Source organism: Citrus sinensis, chromosome 3 (assembly GCF_022201045.2).
Source record: "Citrus sinensis cultivar Valencia sweet orange chromosome 3, DVS_A1.0, whole genome shotgun sequence".
Lineage (NCBI taxonomy): Eukaryota > Viridiplantae > Streptophyta > Magnoliopsida > Sapindales > Rutaceae > Citrus > Citrus sinensis.
The window spans coordinates 23,216,345-23,222,925 of NC_068558.1; the positions used below are offsets into that span (position 1 = coordinate 23,216,345).

General features: G+C 38.8%; 1 non-coding gene across 1 annotated transcript; it reads left to right on the forward strand.

Annotated features, from left to right (window-relative positions):
- Positions 1-5,816: 5,816 nt before the first annotated feature.
- LOC127901569 (small nucleolar RNA R71) lies at positions 5,817-5,920 on the forward strand. The gene has a single exon (XR_008053811.1). It is a non-coding gene; the product is annotated as a small nucleolar RNA R71 (small nucleolar RNA).
- Positions 5,921-6,581: the final 661 nt, after the last annotated feature.

The following is a 6,581-nucleotide window of genomic DNA, read 5'->3' on the forward strand; positions in this document are numbered from 1 at the left end:
GGGTCGTTTATAGTCAGATTCCCGAGACTATATCGTGCATGCTCTTTCTGGAATAACGACCATAACTGGAGAATCGCTCCTTGCACATATCCACTGGGATGCGTTTCAAGAGACAAAAGGATATCATCCAATGACTCCTTATTCAAGCCATCCCTAATGAATTGAATCTTATCTTCTCTGTTATCAGACACCATTCCTAAAGAACATGGGTTTTTATTGCAACTCATTCTGGCACACTTATGACAAGCAACAGAAATTCTTCGAGCTCGTCGTTTTCTTGCATAATTTCCTTTACCACAACCAGGCATGTATGCAATAAATTTTGGAGGTAACTCACCTGCCGATCGTACTTTAGCCTCGATTAACCAACGGATGTCAGCAGGTATGTTATTCCTCATGAGTAATCGCATGCATTCGGACCGAGCTTTATAGATCGTAAGGAGGGCATTCTGAGGAAGTGAAGGGAATCGCTTGTGAAGCTTCGCTAGAATCTCCTTTCTGTCCATACCTTCGCCTCAGAATATCAGTTATTATGGGAAACTGAAGTAACCGACTTGATTGTCACGGAGTACCGTTATCCGCCATTTCACCGGGGTAACAAACTAAAGCACACAAATAGAAAAACAAATTAAAACACACAAAGAAAATTAAAATCGTCCTCTTATTGAATTTACCTCAAGCTCCAACTGGATGTCGTAAACACTTCTCTCAATGTCTCTGAGTTGGTGTTCTAAACCCTCAACATAGGCTACTAACTCTGGTGGTTGTAGAGCCCAAATGCGATGTGTTTTACAAAATTGAATCTGTCTTTTGAGATGAGTTTTGACACGTTGAAGTGGTTTAAGAATGTTCAGGAGGAACGGTCTAAGTATGAGACTCATGATTAAAAATGATAAGAGAAAACTTAATGGTAAAATAAACACACTTATGCAAAAACAATTTCAATTAGCAAAAGAATAATATAAAAAGAAAGAAAGAAAAATCAAATCAACGAAAAGAAAAAAAATCAATTCAAATTTGGTGGGTCACTCAAATTTATTTCGGTGTCTTCTTCATGTGGTTGGTACTCTAGATATGGCTTTAATCTTTGACCATTAACTTTAAACGTGACACCATTCTTTGGGTCTTTAATTTCAATTGCCCCATGTGGAAAAACAGTATGAACAATAAATGGGCCAGACCAACGAGAGCGTAACTTACCTGGGAATAGGTGCAAGCGAGAATTGAATAAAAGCACTTTCTGACCTGAAGTGAACGATTTTCTCATAATTTGCTTATCATGGAAGACTTTCATTCGTTGCTTGTAAATCTTGGCATTTTCGTACGCGTCATTGCGAATTTCTTCAAGTTCTGCCAGCTGTAATCTTCTTTCTGAGCTGGCTTGCTGCATGTCAAAATTGAATTTCTTGATGGCCCAATATGCACGATGCTCGAGTTCCACAGGTAGGTGGCAAGCTTTTCCATACACTAGCCTGTAGGGTGACATCCCAATAGGGGTCTTGAAAGCCGTTCTATATGCCCATAAGGCATCATCAAGTCTTAATGACCAATCTTTTCTGTCCGGCCTCACCGTTTTTTCTAATATGTGCTTTATTTCTCGATTGGAGATCTCAACTTGGCCACTGGTTTGCGGATGATACGGGGTCGCCACTTTGTGTGTGATTGAATACTTTGTCAAAAGAGCTTTGAATGCTTTGTTACAAAAGTGGGCACCACCATCACTGATTATTGCTCGAGGGAATCCAAAGCGTGAAACAATGTTGCTTTTTAAAAATGCTATTACCACCTTGTGATCATTGGTCCTACATGGAATTGCTTCTACCCATTTTGATACGTAGTCAACAGCAACCAATATGTATTGATGGCCAAAAGAAGGGGGAAAGGGTCCCATGAAGTCGATACCCCATACGTCAAAAATCTCAACCACTAAAATTGGATTTAGTGGCATCATGTTCCTTCGTGTAATGCTTCCCATTCGTTGACACCTATCACATGAAGAACAGAAAGTGTAAGCGTCTCGAAATATAGATGGCCAATAGAAACCACATTGTAAAACTTTAGTCGCTGTCTTCTTAGCACTGAAATGGCCTCCACAAGCTTGTTCATGGCAGAATGAAAGGATATTCTGAATTTCACTTTCTGGGACACATCGTCTAACAATTTGATCCGCACAATACTTGAACAAATACGGGTCATCCCAAAAGAAATTCTTTATCTCTGCAAAGAATTTAGCCTTGTCTTGCTTGGTCCAATGCTCTGGAAGTTTACCTGTAACAAGATAATTAACTATATCAGCATACCAAGGTAATACTTCCACACTCATTAATTGTTCATCTGGAAATGACTCATTTAATGGTAATTGTTCTATTATTGTGTCAAAATGGAGACGAGAGAGGTGGTCCGCCACAACATTTTCTGTCCCTTTTTTATCTTTGAATTCCAAGTCAAATTCCTGCAAAAGTAACACCCAACGAATTAGTCTGGCTTTTGCATCTTTCTTTGTGAGAAGATATTTAAGAGCAGCATGATCTGTGAATATAATTATTTTACAACCAATGAGATATGATCGAAATTTTTCCAATGCAAACACTACTGCTAGCATTTCTTTTTCAGTAGTTGAATAGTTCAACTGTGCATCATTCAATGTCATACTAGCATAGTAAATAACATGGGGAATTCGATCAACTCTTTGTCCTAATACTGCTCCTACTGCATAATCAGATGCATCACACATTAGCTCAAATGGTAAGTTCCAGTTTGGGGCCTGAATGATGGGTGATGATGTCAACAACTGTTTTAATTTTTCAAACGCCATAAGACATGAATCATTAAAGATAAAAGGTACATCCTTAGCAAGTAAATTGCATAAGGGTCTAGAAACTTTGCTAAAATCTTTAATGAAACGTCTATAGAAACCAGCATGCCCAAGGAAAGATCTTACTTCTCTGACTGTTTTGGGTGGAGGAAGATTAGAAATGAGATCCACCTTGGCTTTGTCAACCTCAATACCTTTGCTCGAAATGATGTGACCGAGAACAATACCTTATTTTACCATAAAATGACATTTCTCCCAATTTAAGACCAAGTTCTTCTCGATACATCTCTGCAGAACTAGTGTTAGATGATGTAAACATTGATCAAACGAGTCACCAAAGACAGAAAAATCATCCATAAAGACTTCAAGGAATCGTTCAACCATATCAGAAAAAATGCTCAACATGCATCGTTGAAATGTAGCAGGTGCATTACATAATCCAAATGGCATTCTCCTATATGCAAATGTGCCAAAAGGGCAAGTGAAAGTAGTTTTCTCTTGATCTTTTGGTGCTATGGGAATCTGATTATATCCTGAGTAGCCATCTAGAAAGCAATAAAATTCATGGCCTGCTAATCTATCAAGCATTTGATCAATAAATGGTAAAGGAAAATGGTCTTTACGTGTGACAGAATTCAACTTTCTATAATCAATGCATACACGCCATCCTGTAGTTACTCTATTTGGTATCAATTCATTATCGGCATTCGTAACTACTGTGACTCCTGACTTTTTGGGGACAACTTGTACAGGACTGACCCATGAACTATCAGAAATGGGGTAAATGATACCTGCATCTAATAGCTTAAGGACTTCAGTTCTAACCACTTCTTTCATATTAGGATTTAACCGACGTTGCATTTCCCTAGTAGTTTTAGCATTTTCATCAAGGTGAATGTAATGCATGCAGTCTACTGGGTTTATACCTTTAATGTCTGCTATGGTCCATCCTAATGCCCCTTTGTGATCTTTCAAAACATCCAACAACTTACCTTTTTGTTCATCGTTTAGGGATGATGAGATGATTACCGGCATAGTACTTTCTTCTCCCAAAAATGCATATTCCAGAGTGTTGGGCAATGGTTTGAGCTCGAGTTTCGGTGGTGATTCTGATGATGGAATGAGTTGCTTCTCTGATGGTGCTAGTTGCTCAACTCTTGACTTCCATTTATTAGTGTCCATAGATGGTGCTGAGTCAAGCAGGGCGTTGACCTCATCAACTGATCTGTCAATATCAAAATCAAAACCAAAGTGAGTTAAACATGTTTGTAAAGGATCATCACTAAGGTTTGAAAGAAAAGTGTCATCAACTAATGCTTCAATTAAATCCACATCAACAATTCCATCATCTGCACTGTGAGGTTGTTTGGCAATGTTGAAGATGTTCAGTTCCATAGTCATGTTGCCGAAGGACAACTGCATATTTCCAGTCCTGCATTGAATGTGAGCATCCGCAGTTGCCAAGAAAGGTCGGCCTAGAATAATGGGGATGTGCTTCCTTGAATCCTGTATTGGTTGAGTGTCAATTACAATGAAATCAACAGGAAAATAAAACTTGTCTACCTGGATAAGCACGTCCTCCACAATACCACGAGGTATTTTCGTGGACCGATCTGCAAGCTGTAACACCAATGGAGTTGGGTGTAATTCTCCAAGTCCAAGTTTCACAAACACTGAATAAGGTAACAGATTTACACTAGCTCCTAAATCCAACAAAGCATTCTCAATTGTGTGGTTCCCTATGCTACATGAGATAGTGGGGGAGCCTGGGTCTTTGCATTTTAGAGGAATTTTATGTTGGAGGATAGAACTAACGTTTTCTGTTAAAAATGCTTTCTTTTGAACATGCATGTTTCTCTTTTTAGTACACAAATCTTTAAGAAACTTGGCATAAGATGGAACTTGCTTTATAGCATCAAGTAAAGGGATGTTAACACTTACCTGTTTGAAGATTTCGAGAATTTCACCTGTGGATTTTCCCTTTTTTCCTTTCGCTAACCTTTGAGGAAATGGAGCTTTCGGAACGTATTCTCGTGGGTTGGTTTCTTCTTTCTCCTCCGGTGATAAGTCTTCAACATTCACAGGTACAATTTGATTTTCTTTGGTTACCGGCATCTCCACTTTGTTGTCGACTTCTTTTCCTTTTCGCAAGGTCATAACTGCTTTGACCTCTCCATGCTGCTGTGGTGAACTGGTACTTGCTTCATGCACTCCTTTAGGGTTAGGCACTGGTTGACTTGGAAACTTACCTTTTTCAACGGTCATTGCCAAGGTCTGAACTGAAGAAGCAAGTTGTCCCACCATCTTCTCGAGGCTTGAAACTGATTGGGCTTGTGAATTGAAGCCTGCTCTCAACTCATTTCGTAGTCCATCAATGGTGCGGTTCTGTTGCTCAATCGTGGAGTGAGTAACATTCTTGAAATTCTGGAATGCATCCTCCCATGGTCTGGGCTGAGTGTAGTTATGGTTCTGATTGTATGGCCTGAATGGTGGCTGAGAGGCTTGAGGATTTTGTGGAATTGGTTGCATTGGTGGAGCTGGAGCTGTTGGTCCATTCTGTTGGAATCCTTGAGACCATGAAAAATTGGGGTGGTCTCTCCATCCAGGGTTATATGTGTTGGAGTATGGGTTGTAGTTTGATGGCTTTCTCATTATACCTATGGCATTGGCTTGATCTGAGTATGAGTCATGGTCATGTGGTTCTGTTGATTTAGCAGTCGATAACGATGCTATTTGTCGAGCAAGACCTTCAACCATCTCCTTGACTTCTTTGATTCCCGAAGTTGACTCGCCAATTTGAACCTCATTTACTCCCTTAATTCGTCTAGTATTCCTGAGTGATCGACTCCGTTGTTGGGAATTATCCGCTTGTCGCTGGAAGAATTCCCAAATCTCTGATGCACTTTTTGACATTAGCTCTCCTCCACTTGTTGCCATTAGCCATTCTTGCACATTCGGCAATAATCCCTCCAAAAAGTATTGGCATTGGTGCCATTTCTCGTACCCATGATGTGGACACTTCAAGAGTAGCCCATTGAATCTCTCCCATGTTTCGAAAAATTGCTCGTCATCTTTCTGGGTAAACTCCGATATTTCCCTGCGAATAGCATTGGTTTTATACACTGGGAAATATTTATTTAAAAATTTTGTAACCATTTGTTCCCATGATGCAATGCTATTAGCAGGCAATGTATTAAGCCATGAACGAGCTCTATCTTTTAAAGAAAATGGGAATAGTCTAAGTTTAACATCATCATCTGAAAAATTCTCATATTTGAATGTTTGACAAATGGCATGAAAATCATTCAAATGATTATATGGATCCTCATTTTCTAGGCCATAAAATGTAGGGAGACAATTTAACACACTAGGTTTTAATTCAAAACTCCTAGCAGCTACATTTGGGTATCTTATGCATGACGTGCTCAAATTAGCTAAGGGACTAAAATAGTCCTTAAATGGCCTCTCCTGTGGTGCTTGTAAATCCATTTTATTTTTAACGTGTTTGTGTGTGCGAAGTGTTTTTTCTAATTCAAGGTCTATAGGTTCAAGATTAGGTAATAATGACCTACGACCATGCATGCAAAATAAATAAAATAAAAATAAAGATGCAAACAAAACAAAAAAAATAAAGATGGGAACAAAACAAATAAAAATAAAGAAGAGGGAGAAATTACGATACTAACCTTATTGCGCTATTACAACCTTTCTATAAAAATACACAAAAATAAATACGTGAAAGAAATTAACTAAAAATTAAATTAAT